At 37.5% G+C, this 18,940-nt stretch overlaps 1 long non-coding RNA gene across 2 annotated transcripts; it reads right to left on the bottom strand.

Annotated features, from left to right (window-relative positions):
• Window positions 1–463: 463 nt before the first annotated feature.
• LOC122362701 lies at window positions 464–2,592 on the bottom strand. 2 transcript variants are annotated; one of them, XR_006253154.1, is made up of 3 exons: window positions 2,460–2,592; window positions 1,052–1,835; window positions 464–881 (listed from the first exon to the last, which is right to left on the bottom strand). It is a non-coding gene; the product is annotated as an uncharacterized LOC122362701 (long non-coding RNA). The 2 variants fall into 2 exon arrangements; XR_006253153.1 differs by lacking the exon at window positions 2,460–2,592 and having other exon boundaries at window positions 1,052–2,368.
• Window positions 2,593–18,940: the final 16,348 nt, after the last annotated feature.

The raw sequence follows: 18,940 nt of genomic DNA, 5'->3' as shown, positions 1-18,940 counted from the left end.
GTCTGTTCTGGCCAAACAAGGTCTCTAAGAGACCCAGACTCCTAACGAACGATACGTTGAAACTAGGAAATATTATAGTTAATTAATGATCCAAATTTAATCACAACTAGAGGGATCAGCAGTTACATTTTAATAAATATAAATAAAATCACGAAAGATTGGAGTCAGATAAAATTATGTATAAGGTCAGTACTACAATTGGAAACAAAAGATTAATAAATATTAGTGATTTTTGAGGGGACGTAATGAAAAGACCGAACACGCATTGACCTTCGACCAGGGCCTCTGGATTCTGTTCTGCAGGAAAAGGGGGACCCTTACACTAACATTATAAAGCCTGAAAGAACCAGGATGTTCATTGATTGTGTTTGTCTGAAATAACAAAGTAAACATTTTGGATGAACTATCTTTACTGGTTCAAGTATTGATGGGGAAAAAATTTGAGTAATTTCTTGAAAATAGACAGAGTTGGACAGTTTATTGCAACAGCATCAAACAGTCATCTTAAAGGTCTGTAAAAGTGAATCTGTGCCTCTTTGGAATGTGATGTAACACACCACAGTGCCACTTGCTAGGTTTTTAGCAGACGTTTGATAGTACATGCTGGAAGTTCTGCAAAGAGAGAAGTACAATAGATAAGTCTGGAGAGAACGAGAGCTTGGACAAAGAGTTCTGTAGCATGACCCATAGAAGGGTCTGAAGTTCCTAATGTTGTACAGGGCAAATCTGCAGGATCTAGGCAACGGTAACACTAAGGTTGGGTTGGCAGAAAACATGAGCAGTTCTGTCTTGGCAAGTTTGAGTTGATGGTCCTGCAACATCCAATAAGATATTTCTGTCCAGGAGTCAGAGATGTGAGCAGCAAATATCAGAACATCCAGCTGGAATGAAAGGCAGAGATGCATGTCATTACAATAGCAATAATATGAAAAGTCATGTTTCTAAATGTTATGTACATGGAGAGGAGAACTATTTCAAACAGTAAACTATGAAGCACAATAGCAAGATGTTGCGAGTTAGAAACCCCACCCTGACAGCCTGAAGGACCTACCTGAGAGTTCAGACTTGAACTAGTGCAGGTCCTGGGACACTCTTTGTCAAGAGGTTTGATAGGTCAATTAGTTGGATAACTGTGCCAAAAAAGAGAGATGCAGCTAAATGAGTACAGATGACTTAGAAGCTCAGTTGAGTGGCCTCTTTTAAAACATGACTAGCTACTGTCCATTAATGAGTTAAACATGACTCATTATTTTTTATTAAATAAATACAATTGTCTGATGAAGTGTTTTATTGATACAAGTTAACCAAAAAAATGAATGTAATCATAAAAAAAATATTCTCTATCAATAACAGTAACTTGACTTTGATACTAGTTTTTGAATTTTTCAAACTCTTGACTTTCTCGATGCCTCGCCACAGCCAATCATCAGAACTTGTTTTGAGCATATCAAGCCTACTACTTCACTGACGTTGAATTAAATTGGTATATTAACTTTGGTTTTGATCAAAGAGACTTTTTTAAAAATATTTTCGAGGTAATATGGTCAAAAAAGTATTACCCGACCCAGAGGTAAAAATTCTGTTTTACTCACCCTGTCCAAGATTTGTTGAGGCATTAAATGCATCTGAGTGGGTAAACCAACATTTTGATTATCCAAAACTTTTATGTAGAAAGCATAAAGGTAATATATATGGTTCTAGTTAATGAAACAAAGCACTATGGTTTAACTATAAACTTTTGCTTTTACTTAAAATGACAATGCTTGGTGTTAAAAAGCATTTAGATTTGCATGATGTATGTACCTTCATACAGTAAAATTCAGACATCTTTTCAGCTGCTTTACACAGATTTTGCATGAAAAGAAAATACAGAATTTGATGTAATGTCATATTACATTACAAGACTTGTCTATGCTTATTACAGATTGAAAAAATATTAATAGTAATAACAATAACAAAAGCAGATTTATTCCACACATGATTTCAGCATGCTGACATGCTGTCTTTCCACATGGCCTGAAGCCAAAAAGCATTTTTTAATACATTTGTTTTACATTTACACATTAAAGTCAATGTTCCACTGAGACAATGATTTTGAAACTAAACAGGAAATGCTGACAGTAATGTTTTGATCCACCATGTGATCTTAGCTAAATTTATAGAAAGTAACATTAAATTAATATTATTTACTTTGACTTAGCTGCATCATATTGCTACCTAGGGTAGTGACCATCCAGGATAGATGCAATTTTCATAATCAACGATCAATATGTAACAGTTTACTTTATGAGTTTAAATGCTTGAGTTTATTGAATTTAAGGCTTCAAAAGATGTATGTTTCATTCTTATCAGAACGCAAAGATTTATATATATATATATATATATATATATATATATATATATATATATATATATATATATATATATATATATATATATATATATATATATAGACTTACCTCGGTTGACTTGACGGCTGCTGTAGTATCGTCAGGTAGTTGGCGAAACAGGCTCACTGAAAAAAGAATGGATGAGTTAGCCTGGAATAGATTCAAATTATTCGCGCGCCGTTCCACCGCTGTTGTACAGAAGCAGCTCAGCCACAGCCATACGTCGTGGGCGGTAAATTCGAATCTGCGTCATCATGATCGCGCACGCACGCACGCGCGCGCACACACACACACACACACACACACACACACACACACACACACACACACACACACACACACACACACACACACACACACACACACACACACAAACTAAACTAAACTTGCCATCACTGAAAATAAACAATTTCCAAAATATAATAAAAATTAGCATTTATTTGAGAGACAAGTTTAAAAGACTAGCAAAGGAAATAATACATAATTTATCCTACATGTAGGTTACAGTATACAAATATTTGAACTTCACAAAACATCACTTTAACCCTTACATGTTAACTCTACAACTCTACAGTGGTAGGCTAATAAAAGCACTTTTTTGAATGATTTGTGGTTGAACAGTATTTTATGTAAAATTACACATTACTCTGTGAAAATGTGGGTAACAATGACAATGAATTTTTCTTTTATACCAAAAATCCTTAGGACATTACTGTAAGTACAGATCATCTATGAAGATAAATAAATCATTAGCTGTAAATATATGAAAAACAAAATTTTTGATTAGTGATACATATTAAAAACTTCATATGGACAACTTTAAAGACTATTTTCTTAATATTTAAATTTTTTCCACCATCAGATTCCAGATTTGCACATTTGTATTTGGGTCAGTCCTATCATGTCAAAACCATTAATCGATAGAAAGCTTATTTATTGCTCTCCTGTAAAACACACAAAAATATAGCTATGTTTTATTCCTAACCTTTTCTGCACTGGATGATGCATGTTCAGAATAGTTGAGAAAATAATCATGATTTTATTACACTGGTGTGATCACAACATGAAAAATCCCACACAGAAGAAATTACTGCCTTTTGCCAGAGTTAGCACATGAGTCATGCAGCTGTGGGGGCAGTCGCTGCTTTTGGCAAGAACAAGAACCAGTAGAGCACAGCTCTAAAGCAGAGTTGACATCTGAACACACAGTCTAAACACACAGTAATTGTCCTTGGTAAAGTGAAGGGTTAATACATTTCCCCTAATGTAGTTTCTCTGAAAAAAACACTGACACTCGATCTATTAGCTCCAGGGTGGCAATGCGAGTACACTGCCTCTTGCTCCCATGTGTGCTGTTGAGCACGGGCATCCCGATTAGAGTTCAGATAAACTGCAGATCCATTTACAATGACAGCTTCTGTGATTTTTTTTTCTTTCTTTTTCTAAATAAGTAAATTACCTTTAATATTCTCTTTCTCGAGCACTCAGACTTTTTAGCCTTTATGTAAACCAGATGTTATGCAAACACACACACACACACATTGGTATTTGTGGTTTATGAGGACTTGATAGGCTTAATGGTTTTTATACTGTAAAAACTTTATGTGCTACTGCCCTACTGTCACGGTGTGGTTCGCGAGAAGAAGCACTTGAGTTAAATAAACTTAAACAGTTTTAATTTTCTATAAACTAATAGAACACACATATTAAAGACGAAGTCAGACAAACTGAATACAAACAACTGGACTTAAATACACAATGTAAATACTTAATAAATGAGACACAGCTGAACACGATAAGACAATTAACTAAAAGTAAGTTAAACAGGGCACATGGCACAAGACAAAAACAACAACAAAAAGGAGTTCACGTGTGACATATCGCTGCCCTCCCGGAAGGTGCGTAAAAACAAAACAAAAACGGGAAATTGGGAAGAGGTTCTAGTGGAGGACGGGCCCCCAGGAGAGGGCAGGCAGACGGAGTCCAGGGAGGTGCAGACGGAGGGAGGAGCCAGGGAGGACCCAGAACCCAGCCATGATTGTCCACGGTGGAGCCGAGGGAGGGAGGAGCCACAGAGGAGGAATGCCCGCTGACTCCATGGGGCTGACCGACGGCGGCGGAGCAGGTGGTGGAGGAGACTGAGGCAGATGCAGAGAGCCGAAGAGCCAGGTTGACACAGAGGCCCTGGAGGAGCTATATGACACCGCTGTCCGGGTGTCACGAGTCATTCGTGAGGGCGAGAAAGTCCTTCGTGTAGCCCTCGAGAGCAATTCTCCTGCTGCAGCAGAAGGATGAGGAAGTTCGGGTCGACAAACGGGGACAAACATTTGGGCAAAAACAATATATGTATATATACACACACACACACACACACACAAAAACTGTATGTGCTATTGCCCTACATCAACCCTGAAACCAACTCCACTCAGGAAATTTTGTGCAATTTAACTTTCCCCAAATTTTTACCTAGGTTATTTATTTATTTATTTATTCATTTTATTTTTCTTCTTGATCAAACTTTCAGAATTTTTACTTATCTCGTCGTCAGACAGCCACACACATCACAGCATTGGTAGTTAATGGCTGCATAGTTACAATTTTATCTCTGATGGTATCAATCTTAGAAGTAAAGAAATTCATGAAGTCATTACTGCTATACTCTTGGGGAATTTTAGCACCTGTTGATGTTTTATTTTTTGTTAAATTAGTCACTGTATTGAATAAATACCGGAGAATGTGTTTGTTTTCTTTTAAAGAGATGAAAAATAATCAGATCTAGCGATTTTTAATGCTTTTCTGTATGACAGGATACTTTCCTGCCAGGCAATACGAAATACTTCTAATTTAGTTTTTTTTTTTCCACCTGCACTCTATTTTCGGGGCTGCTCTCTTTAGGGTGCATGTGTTTTCATTATACCATGGAGTCAGATTGTTTTCTTTCATCTTTCTTAAGTGCAAAGGAGCAACTGTATCCAAAGTGCTACAAAAAAGAGAAGGCATAGTTTCTGTCATATCAAGTTTTTGCATCGTATTGGATATGCTAAGGAATTGAGATAAGTCAGGAAGATAACTTAGAAAGCATTCTTTTGTAGTGGAATTGATGGTTCTACCATACTTGTAATAAGGTGCAGAGTTTGCAGGTTTAGCTATACAGAGTCCACACAAGACTAGATAGTGGTCTGAAATATCATCACTTTTTCCAGTAAAACTTGATCCAGTTGCAGCAGGTCTGCTTTAATGCTTGAGAGCAGTGACAGCCTTGAGATTGCGTCAGATTGACATAAAGGTAGACAGATGTAATGCCTAGCCAGCAGAGGGAGCCCTCGCCTGAGTACTAGCTGCACTCACTCCCTCTGCTTCTTCTCTGACCATTTCCTGTTTGAGGGCTTTATAAGCAGAGGCCATCCATGTGTTCAGTGTGAAGTATTGCCAGTTATTCTGCCTTACCGAGCATTCCATTGTGACTTTCTGATGGCCTGTTTTATATACGAGTTGCCGGTTTCTAATTTCACGATTCTTGGACCCTTTTGTATTGTTTGACTGGTGTGGACTGATGAATTGAGTTTGACCTATTGCCTGCCTTCTGACTAATGTTTACTGGATTTCCCCTATACTTGTTGAAAGATCAGACTGCTTATTTGATATTGACCATTGACAATTGAACGTTGTGATTTCAATAAACAACTGCATATGGATTCAACCTCGGCTTCTGCTTCCTTATTACATAATACTTTGCATCCCAGGAATCCAGCAGATGTTTCTAAACATCAAACGACGAAGTTTGAGTCGGAGGAGAAGAAATATGCTTTTGTGATGACATTATTAACAGGCAGAGCAATTGATTGTTTGGGATTCTGATTTGAGACTACGGTATTCAGCGGATTATGTTATTATATGAATATCCAGCAGGTGGAAAAGATATCTCGACACAACTCCTGAACCTCACACAAGGTAATCGACCAGCAGCCACATATGCCATTGATTTTATAATGCTGGCAGCACAGAGTGAAATGATGTTGCTCTAAAAGCCTTGTTTCACCAAAGTCTAAACCCTGATCTGCAAGCAGAGCTGGCCTGTAAGGGAGAGGAGCTGTCTTTCTTGTTCTTGTCACAACCATTAAACTCGATAATCTCATGAGACAGGCACCCCAACCGTCGAAGAAAATATCAAATCTCATCAAAATCTTATCAAACTCCCAAATCAACTCCAATCAATACATCTCAAGATGTACCTCAATACATCTCAAATCATGCAGCTCTGTGTTTCATGGCATTCTGAAGGAGAAAGGAAGGACGTCACAATTGTTAATGTTTCTACTGTGGTGGAACAGGACATTGCAGTCTGGGATGCCCATACAAGCCTTCTTTTCCCCTGGTGAATACTGAACATTTTTCACTACTTTCTAACAGAACACTAACGTTAAACGTCACCGTCATAACCAGTGACATGTCCCTTAATCTCACAGCTATGATAGATACTGGAGCAGCTTTGAACCTGATTGACCGTAATATCATCTCCAAATTTAACATTCCTGTACAACTCTGCACTCTACCCATTAAGATCAAAGCCATTAATAATGCTCTCATCGGGATTGTACACCGGACCCAAACCCTAAGGCTCCAAGTAGGCCTTTTCCATGGGGAATCTATCTCCCTGTATGTGATGGATTCACCTAAACATGAGGTAATTCTAGGCTTCCCCTGGCTATTAGTTCATGACCCCAATATATCATGGCATCACGGTGAATTAAGGAGCTGGTCAACGTTCTGCCATGACCGATGTCTTCCCAGAAAACCTGTATCTTGTCTCACAACCAGTATGACGAGATTTTAAACTAACCATTCAATCATGATTCCCTCCTGTTACCAAGACCTGTCTGAAGTGTTCAGTAAAGCCAAGGCCATTCAGCTACCCGACACAGACCCGGAGGCTGTGCCATCAACCTTCTCCCCAACGCCATGCCCCCAAAAGTAAAGTATACCCCTTGTCCAGGAGCGAAAGCAAAGCCATGGAGAGGTATATTTCCGAAGCACTGCAATTAGGTTTCATTCGCCAATTGACTTCTCCAGCCACTGCTGGGTTCTTATTCTTGAAGAAAAAAGATAGTGGACTCAGACCTTGCATTGATTACCAAGGACTTTTGCTACCCCTACCTTTAGTACAGTCTGCTTTAGAACAACTACGAGAAGCTACCATCTATATGTAGTTGGATTTAAGAAGTGCATACAACCTGATTAGAATCAAGGAAGGTGATGAGTGAAAAACTGATTTTCTCACCACCAGGGGGCACTATGAGTATCAGGTTATGCTGTATGGGCTTGCCAATGCATATCTTCAGGGATATGATAAATCAGTTTGTCGTGTGCTCAAGCCCTCTTTCACAATGTCTTTCAGGTGTACGGTATCCCAGACATATAGTCACTTCTGTAAGGGTCCCCCTTTTCCTGAAGAACAGAATCCAGAGGCCCTGGTCGAAGGTTAATGCGTGTTCGGTCTTTTCCTTGCGTCTCGTTAAAAATCACTGATATTTATTAATCTTTTGCATTTCCAATTGTAGTACTGACCTTATACATAATTTTATCGGACTCCAATCTTTCGTGATTTTAGTTATGTTTACTTAAATGTAACTGCTGATCCTCTAGTTGTGATTAAATTTGGATCATTAATTAACTATAATATTTCCTAATTTCGACTTATCGTTTGTTAGGAGTCTGGGTCGCTTAGAGACCTTGTTTGGCCAGAACAGACTCACGACACATCTGGGCTAGTCCAGGTCTTAGTCAAAGGCTACTCCATAAATTGTTTACCTTAATGCAACCATTTCCTCAACAGACTCAAAAAGAGTATTTGTTGTTGTTGGGGTTGTTGAATTGACAGAGTGTTGAATTGTCTAAATACCATCTGGAAGTGCTCTACAAAGCTGTCAAGTGAATTGACTTGAGGACTGTCAGTATTCCAAAGGGTTTCAGCCCATTGCAGGACTTGACCAGACAAAAGTGTTATGATAAATTTTTGAGCATTTGTAGCGGAATTGATTGGTCTGCATTTTTAGTTAAAGAGAGCATTGCCGAAGAAAGCTGATGCACGTTGCTGCCTCGCCGGAGTAAGTAGCGGGTCTAGCCATGGGACTGGCAGCTGGTTGATTAGCTGCCGGCATCATGGCTCGCAGTCCATGGACAAAGTCCTCAAATGGTTGAGGATCCGCATCACTCATCACTGTTTAAGGGCTAGTCCTCTATCACAACTGGTCTACAAGGCAGGAATGAGGATTTAATGAAGCAGGTGAGTTTATTAACAGATTCAAAATAACAGCATTCAAGAGTGAAAGAGTCTAAGAACTCAAAGCAGTCTTATCTGAGTTAGTTCTTTGAAGTAAGCAGAGGGATCAGCAGCCAGGTAGCTGAGACCAGCATTGGGCATAACATTGAGACCAGCTGATGAGAGAATGAAAGGATTGTGTATTTAAAGGGAACAGGTAAGTAGCAACAGGTGATGGTGATTAGTAATCAGGTGATTGAGATCTGGTTAATGAGGTTGGTGAGGAAAGGGACTGTGTGACAAAATCATTGTTTTAATGTGGCAATTAACATTTTTCTTTTTAAATCTTTATTTGAATATGGCAACATAACATTGCACTCTACAATATTTTTATAAATAAATCTCTGGCAGACCACTCCCCTATCAGTCAATCACTGTGTGCATAGTTAGTAAACATGCTGACATCATCCACAGCAATGAGGTTAACCCTGCTATTACTCTTAGCTTAAGACTTATCTGCTAAATTTTTTTACTGCTACTTAGGGGAAATAATATAAATAAGTAAATAATAATAATAAATGAAGTGATAAGATAAAATGTTTTGTGAATATGGACCTGATCTCTTCTAAAGAAGGCAGCAAGGACTGCCCCTCTTACCATTTATTGCTTTGCTGCCAATGTTAAATGATACCTCACCTGCCAAACAATGGCAAATGGCCTGCTACCTGCAGAAGAGAAAGGAGATTGCTCTGGTGCTGATGCAAGAACATTCAAACACAAGGTGGTTGAGGTGCACTTGTTCACTTCTGCTGACGCCAGTCTAGTGAAAGAATTTATGAAGCTGTTATACATACTTTTTCTTGGGAAGTGTATATCCCTCTGTTCTATATCTAATCTGAAACAAACTCATATGGTGCGATTGCAACAATTCTTGCCTAATTTTTAAGGAACATTCTGCTCAATATGTTTTCAGCAGACCTCATTCTAATTATAATTTGATCATAAGTGTCACACACTATATTTAATTAAAATAAGAATAGCTAAATGTTAATATGTACTAAAGTATTGAATTTTCAGGGTTTTATATATATATATATATATATATATATATATATATATATATATATATATATATATATATATATATATATATATATATATATAAATATATATATATATTGTATATCGATCAAGCGTTTGGGAACAAACACGAACACCTACACCAGCCACTCAACGACGGATTCGCCACACCTGGAGCTCATCAGCCGCGGGCCAGATAAGCCGGCCAGGCGACGGCTTCAGTGAGCCACGAGACTCGGAAACGCAAGCTTGTTGTCTCTTTCTTTGTCTCCCAGAAGCTACAACGCGTGACGGGGCTGCCTGAGCTACTTCCCCTACTACCTCACAGTGGACTCCCTCACGTTACTAAGCACGTCGAGGCGACTCACCGCTGCACTCACCGGATTCACCGCTACACCACCCCCGGACTCACCGCCGCATCCTCGCACGGACTCACCGCTCACCTTCTGTGTATTGTCTAATAAATACACCCTCCGGGAGTTTTCACTGCACCTGTTTCTCTTGTGCTTCCTCTGCCTCTATATATAATTTTTATTTTTATTTTTTTTTTTTTTTTTTTTGTTTTAGGCAACTTGAAACGTCATTGGTGTCTGGCTATGTCTCAGGTCATACTATTCCCATAAACACACTGTGTATCTGTTAAGGTCATGTCTAAAGATGTTTGGTAGATTTATGACTCTTAAGATGCACTGAAAGGTCTTGTTAAGTATGACTCTCTCTCCCTGGACAGAGTGACCTCAGGGAGGTGTCTACTGTGTGTTTGGCTCATGTGGAGTGATGGTGATGAGTTGGCTTTACTCTGTGTAATCCTACAATTTGTTTGCCTTTTATGCTTGCATTTCAACAGAGGCCACCCAGGAGACTCACCTCTCTTTCTCTCTCTCTTGCTCTCTCTCTCTGTTTTGGTCACAGAATTGTAGCCCCCCCAATAAACTTTTTGGCAGGAGTTGCTGCAAGTCCTGTCTTACCACTGGTTCTCTGTTTACTCTACAGGGTTCCTGTACTCTGAAATTACAGATATAAGTCATACTGCTTCTCCCTCAGCCAGCCAGTGTTCTTTCTCTGCCATAAGCCACTGCAGTTTTTGCATCACACTATTGCTGCTTTTTAGCCACTGTGTTTCTTTTATCTTAAGAACAAACTTTTAATGTCTGGAATGAGAGAATCAAAGTAATTAAAAAAATACAGTGTATCTCAGAGTTGTCTCCTACTGCATTAGTGCACACATTCAATTTACGATTTGCTTGTACTGCTAACATCATCATCTGGCACACAAATATTTTAAATATTATGCAGTTTAACCCTCTGGGGTCTGAGGTGATTTTGGGGCTCTTGAAATGTTTTGACATGCTCCGACATTAGTGCTTTTTTCAGCTAATTATAAGACACTATTGGTCAAGATTATTTTGTATTTAGCACAAACTGTGCTATAATATTATGCGAAAAAGATGGATGTACATGTCTGCATTATTTATAAAAATAAAAATAAAACAAATGAATAAATATATATATGTATATATGTAATTTTTTTATGTTTGGGAAAAAATGTGTAGCTAAAATAAGGCCATAAAACTCATACTGAAGACAATGATACAATTAACAGAGGAACAGAAGTGGGGGCACAGAGAGCACATGGGACAATCAAAACAACAAGAAAAAGTTCAAAGACATGACAATTCCTTCACAGAAAACAATATTTTACAATTTTTCCTGAAAACTGTTCAACAAGTGAAACAACCGTCTGGTATTGAAAGTAAGGCATGTAAAAAAATGACTTAAATGCCCAAATTGAACTACCAAATCTTGGCTTAGTCTAAAGCCCTGTCTGTGAAACCAGGCCATGAATTCTTTGAACGGAAAAAAACAGGATGTCAGAAGAAAAAATCCTTGGGGAAAAAATAAAGAACAATTGTTTTAAAATATATCCAGGTATTATAAATGGTTCAGTTGAGTGAAAGCAGTAGACAGTTGAAGTCCAAAGTTTATATACACCTTGCAGTATCTGCAAAATGTTAATAATTCAAGCATTAAAAGCCATGGTCGACCTGTAAAAAGAAAAAAAAAAAAAAAAAAAAAGTATGGTATGGTGGTGTTGGGGTGGGAGGTGAATGGGATGGGGATTTGGGGGTATGTCTATGGGTTCTGTGTCTAAATTTACACACTAATTGCTAAATTTGTCTAATTTTTAGAGGTTTTTATTTAATAGAAAATTGTGTATTAAAAGATCTGTTATTTGTAAGTTTTTTTTTTCCTGAAATTAAGGAATTATGGGTAATATTGATAAATAAAAAATTTTGCTAAATGTATTTTTGGCTGGTTTAGGTCTGTCATGGATAAATAAATGGCAACAAAACTGCCAATAGGTGGCAGTAATACCCTGTTTTAATAAATGATCTTTTGAATTTTTAAAATCTAATGATTTGTTCAAAATGGCTATTGTTATGCTATTGTATAAAATTAATAGCGCATTTGTGCTTGCACACATATGCTGATATTCATAAAAGTAGGCTACATTATTTGTGCAATGGACAAAAAACACATATTTCATTGCTGGAATTAAAAGGGCATTCTAACAAGTGGCTGCGCTAGGGTGGGGCATAACAGGGCTATAGTCCCATCAGAAACTTGCTTAGCCCCAGCACAGCCCCCAATAATCTCCAAATTATTTTCCTATTTTTTTAACTCTCAGTATCACTTTCATTAACATTAAAAAAAGAAAAGTGATTTATATGTGGCTTACAAATAGTTTCAATTACAGGGGAGGAGTAGAATAACTGAAGCAAACAACGCACAAATTTTGCGCAACATGGTAGACTTCAATTCACTATAGTGAAAGTGAAAGTAAAAAAACTGACGGCTAATGCTGCATAGAGCCCTCTATTTAAGTCAAATCCTGGCGGAGCCTAAACTTTTTTACACCTCTCTGGCCGGGCTTGGGCCAATTTTCATGTCATAGTTTAGACATGGGCTGGGCCTCGGGTCTGTTTTAGACTTCTCCTTATTTTTGTATTTTAGACATCCATCAATTAGTGAACTTTCGTTTCCTGTGCAATTTTGCTTTCAATTACTTGATCCAAATTGTGCTTCTTGTTCAGTAGCTGCTGCACAGATTGTTAAATTTGGATATACAGAAATCCTCTTTTTTGTTATAGTCCAAGACATACTCAACTGGTTCAATGGCATCGGAATTTTCTTTACAGAATAGTTTTTCTTTTAAAGGCTGTTGCTAAAGGTTCATTCTTTCCAAAATATTCCCGTACAGGGTTGGATATACACACAGCACAAGCAAGTTCTTTAATCAAAGCCTCATCAACTGACAAACTATGATTTCTAAAAACATTTAAAATAGTAGTTTGTATAATCGGTATTGAAGCAGATTTTATTAAAAAAGTGTAATACATCCACCAATTCATCTACTGCTGCAGTAGGTACATAAAATATGTTTTATAATTTCAACAGGAGACACCCTACTTTTTCCTGAATTACTTTTAGCAAGGTCACAACAAAACTGTATCACTGTCATCATCTGACACAGTGTCTACATCAGCTTCAGGTGTATCAGTGCAGCAAGTTGGCCTGTTTTCATCAGAACTCTATGTATGACTTTTAAAGCTATTTTATGTTTGGAAAATGCATGGACAACTTGCATAACAACATGGATAGTGCTGATTTCCGCCATGATGACCATAGCATAGCTTATAATGTTTCAACAATTTGTAACTGACTCTGATGCTCCACACTCCTTACAAAGCCACATTCAAATAACTGGAAGAAAATCAAGCACAACAATCTTAACAGGAAACTGTAAAAGCACAGGTAATCAGTTTGTAAAATCAGATTTTTACAAAAATCTTTATTATACTATTGTAACAAGACTCTAGGCTGAGTGGGATCCATATGTAGCGTTTATTGGGGTTGTCGTACAAGCAGGGTCAGAATAATAGCAAACAGTGGTGCGGAGGAGATGGCCAGGCATGGTAACAATTATATATTACTATACTGGCTTCCAAAACATATATCCAAGCACCCATTAATAAAACACTTTCCTCCATTTCATGAAAGTAATAAAAGGTGTTAAAAATAACCAGTAATATCCAGTAATTAATTCAAATTAGCCTAATACTACTTTATCCAAAATAACTTAAAGCCAAGCATGATTTGTAGGTTATACTGCTCTTGTAAAATAAGGGGAAAAGCATGATATTTACTTAAAGTATTTATGTTATAAGTAAATGCACCTTATGTTGTATTATTTGTTAAGGCATCAAAATTAATTTGGGTGGTTTAGTTCTGCTACTGAAACCATTTTTCAGTTAGGGCTGCAGGATAATCATTGTGTGATATGTAATGCGCATCTTGCCAGTAGCAGTGGTTCACTGACGAGCTGCATAAATGTGTGTTCATTGTTAGTTTTTTCATTATTTAGTTTGGAACCTCATCAGTGAACAACAGCTCTGTGTAGTAAATGCAGCTTAGTGTGAAATCATGCACCTGATGGAATTTACTGCTGATTGTCATGATTATCATGCAGCTCCTGCTATCATATACTCTATTACAATACTGCTAGCAAACCATGTTCCTTAAGTGACTCAATTTTCCATGCCTTTCTGAATAGGCTACAATAAGCTATCACACTTCAGGTACAACATGTTACATGAAAAAAAATAAGCTTGTATTGATATAACTGTAAATTGCTTTTAAATATCACCTTGTGTCATCTAGTGAAATACCCCTTACAGCTAGTGGCAGAGCAAAGCAAATTCCACGTTAATTTCTAAATATGCACATGAATGCTGGCATTTAAGCAAATTTGCTATTTTTCATTGAGTATACACATTGATTAACAGTTTTAAATAAATAAAAAAAAAAAAAACAGCCAAATATCTGCTTAATACAATACTAGGACTGTTTTGAACAGTTTTTAAAAACTATCAGCACAATATGGACAAGGATGGTAAAAGATTTTGACTGATTTCAAAGAACTACATCACATTAATGACATCTGTCTTATCTGAAGCAGTCACTGGACATTTCGGAGTAGCTCAATTCTTTTTTGTAGTTTGAGCTCATTTAATTTCTCCTGGATTTAGTTTAGACTGATTTGAAATAACTGTGTACATCCCTTAAAACAAATTTGTTTTATCTATACTCTATTTTAATTAAACACAGATTTTGTGTAGCACTCCCACTGATGCAAGTATTGTCAAACTCAGGTAATGAAATTCTTTGAACACATCCAGAGATTTCTGGGCTTATAACATGAACAAATATCCACATTTGCATGCTCTTGCTCTTATGTAAATAGTAAGGCTATTTTAATTGTCCAGAGTAATGTGTTATTTAACCGTTTAATTTTTTCCCAATTAAGCATTATTTAAACAAAAACACACTAGTAATTAATGATAAAAAAAAATGTAATCCTAAATTATGCATTAGTTCCTAGTTTAATATTTAGCATTGCGTAGTTCTTCAAGAACAGCTGGTACAAGCAGCAAAAGGTATCTATACTTTACTGTTATATCTGCGGTTATAACTGCAGTAATCGATACATGGAGGGTTCGATCATGGAGAATTCTTAACGAAAAGAGAGGAGACAGCAGTGAGTACATTTCTCTCCCCATTGGGTGAGTTCATTATGGGACCAGGACATAGTGGAGTTGTGCTGTTTAAGCCAGGGAAGCCCGAGGATGATGGGATGTTGAGGCGAGTCGATGGTGAGATTCATCTTCTGATGTAGAGGAGTGACAAAGCTGATTTCTCCTGATCCTAATGCACGTCCATCTAAAGCTGCCAGTGCCACTCTGGAATCTCATGGAAGGAGAGGAAGATCATTAAACTTTAAAAGAATTGGTAGACTAAGTGATTCAGGAGACACTCACCCCAGCCTTTCTAGAATGCGTGGGCCGGCGAGGACAGGAGGCTCACAAATCTCTGGACTGTCTGCAGTAAAGGCAACGCTGATTCCGTAATCAGTTCTCACGTTCCTTCGAACTCAAATGAGTGTAGCCGAGTTGCATTGGTTCTTGTTTGGGAGTAGTCACAGAGAGTTTGAGTGGCTGCAAAGTTGTCATTTGTCTGCCTTCCCACATGGCGGTAGCACAATCTGACGCTCTCACAGTCAATAATGAACTTTATTGGTTTGAAAATAAAGAGTTGGGAGAAAATAATATATGTCAGATCTGCGTCATGTACATCAGGTTTTAAAGTGAAATCTGATGAAGTCTGTTGTTGATGTAAATCGCACAACAAAAGAAAAGAAATCACTGCTCTAATCGCTGAATAAGTTTTGTAGCTTGAGAAAATGTATGCATGCACAATTTATAGTTTATGTGAAGATTCAAAATATACAATTTTTTTTTTTTTTTTTTTTTTCAGAATTTAGGCACCTAAATGTTAAAAATAATATCTTTCAATTGTACTGTAACATCGACTTGCTGTAATTAATGACTAAAATTGAGGGGAAAATGCATTTAATAAAGACAAAATCAATATTGCGTTGTTATCAAAAATACTGGCCATTGTTAAAAAATAAGCTAATTTTAAATAAGTAAAAGGATGCCATTGAAGACATTTAAAATAGACCATCTTTACATTGTTTCTGCATTAATTTGGAGATTCAGTGTGAAATTACAATGGCATATAAATACATTTATAATTGCAATTAATTACAGAAAAAGTAAAATAGTTTTAGTTATTTTAATCAATTAACAGACGGCACTTTTATCGAAGTTGGTTTTGATAATAATAGTTAATATTACTACTGAATATGCATTTAAATTTAATTTCTAATTTTATAGGCCCCTTAGAAAGAGATCGGGATGGCCACCAACCCTCTTGGCCCCCCATCAAATTTTTATTCAATAATCTGGCCCTCAAATGAAACTAATTGATGTAGATCATTGTTTGAAATTAGAAATTTGTAGGATACATTTATGTAGGAATTCAGGTTGATTGGGACCAGGTTGGTAGGTTTGAATGTAGTAAGGTAAGCAAGGATTTAAATTGGCAGCTTAGTTTGCAGGAGTATCAGGTTATTTATATTCTAAATGACCAATCGGACCTGAAATCCAATGGAAAATAATATAACTGACCCTGAAAGCGATCTGTTTAAAGATCTGTTATAGCAATTTATTATGGGTATTCAGTTTTTAATATTCTATTGCTTGAAAACATGATTGTGAATCTGTAAAATATGCATTTGAAAACAGGATGGCTCTGGATAGAATGTTAAGAGAAAATGTGTATGTGTTGTGTATGTGGTAAAATGTGATCAAATTGGGAAAAATTGTCGTATTTGTAGTGAGGAGTCAGAGACGGTCGGATCCATTTGCGTGCTCTTTAATAAGGATAGTCAAACAGGCAGCTGTCCAGTAACAATACAGGGATGTCACAGGCAAAGGCAGAATCATAATTAGAGTCAAAAGGGTCGAGGCAGGCGGACACTATCAGAATCGGGGTACACAGGCAGAGGGTCAACAGGCAGCCAGCAAGCAATCAGGATAAATGAGAAACAGATCAAGGTCAAAACAAGAAGACAATGATAGCGGGAATAACACTCAGAATTACCAGCCAGGGCAAGGATAAGGCTTCGCAATGCAAGAGAGTTTGGGTGCAGCTTAAATAGCTGCTCTAACTACGGTACACCTGGGCAGGTAATGCGGACTAGGTAAAGGCATTATGGGAAATGCAGTTCTGAAGGCTAGTACACTGGAGAGGGTTCCCTCCGGTGGTCGTCGAAAAAGAGCCACAGAGGCACAGTTTATGACAGTATTTAGGTTGCTGATGGAAGGTTTATATATCAGGTAGGATTTAATCAGCATTACATTTTATTTTTAGACAAAATATAATTTGAAAACTTAAATGTTCTTGAAACGAAAAAAAAAAAGATTCCAGGCAAAAAGTGTAAACAGTTTTTTCCTCTTTGATTCACTGATCTGTACTAACAAATGTGTTGTCAGTTTTAATTTACAGTTCTAAAGTTTGTGGGGGTGCTAGCAGTGGTGTATTCTCATTGGCTACTAATTTTTGATTGACAGCTTCTTGACATCAGCGTTGCACCACTGTGTTAGTGGCTGTTAGTGGCCTTCATTGTCATGATACAGAGTTAGGGGCTTGTTTTTGAGCTTTTACCAGCACATGAAATCATATTAAGAAGGTCATATTAAAGTTTAATTATTAAATACTTGAAATATTGTATACTGTCCAGTGTTTTTACAGGATATTTGTTTGTTGGTCATAATACTTTTGCATTGTAGGGTTTAAGGGTTTAATTAGATTAAGCTTTTACATTTGAAAGAGAATACTAAAAATAATGGATTCTGTGCATCATTCTCCCAGATGTTAGCTGTTTTCAAAGTCAGTCTCTCTAATTCACGGTTTAATTATCTCACCTTGCCTGTGTTCTCATTGTTATTTTTGCATTAACCTTTATCCTACCGTTTCAGACTCTGTTTGCTCTGTCTGGTCTTTTGCTTGCATACTGGATTATCTCTCTATGCCTCGCCCACTGGGTCATGTTCACTGCCGTACAAAACATTACAAAACAAAGTTATCAATACATATATTGTAATAATACAATATAATAACAATAGCGTATCATGAAATAATCAAATATATCATTGGTAAATGGTTAATAAGTTACTAGTTAATATATTATTATATATTAATATATTATAGCTGTCACATGTGACCCTTTTGTTGTTGTTGTTGTTTTTGTCTTCACCCATGTGCTCTGTGTGACCCACTTTAGTTAATTATCTTAGTGTGTTCACCTGTGTGTAGTTAATTTAGTAATTTCCTGTGTGTATTTAAGTCCCGTGTGTTTGTATTCAGTTTGTCCGACTTCGTCCTTCGTCCAGCTTCCTGTCCTCGATTCCCTTCGAGGACTCAACACCATCACACGAGCGAAACTGTCTGGGGACGGCCCTCGAGAAAGCCTCGCCGCTTATATCGAGTGGGTGCTGGTGTCGTGCAATTCACTAATATCCGTTAGGCTTGAGGACAACGACACCGGTCCCACTCCCGATCCAGAGCCCAGCCCATCACTTCACCGCGTGGCGGAGCTCCAGCCTGAACCCACCGATGACGCAATAGCGGAGTCTGGCATGACCACAAAGCCATCGCCAGAGAGCGCTACAGAGCCATGGAGCGCCACCGGACCTGAGCCGACTGCGTCAGACCAGGTGCTTGAGCCGGTGGAGACAGCCGAATA

The sequence above is a fragment of the Puntigrus tetrazona genome, chromosome 18, assembly GCF_018831695.1.
Source record: "Puntigrus tetrazona isolate hp1 chromosome 18, ASM1883169v1, whole genome shotgun sequence".
NCBI classification, from domain to species: domain Eukaryota; kingdom Metazoa; phylum Chordata; class Actinopteri; order Cypriniformes; family Cyprinidae; genus Puntigrus; species Puntigrus tetrazona.
The sequence above is the reverse complement of the archived record's forward strand: the minus strand, read 5'-3'. Positions and strand labels throughout refer to the sequence as shown.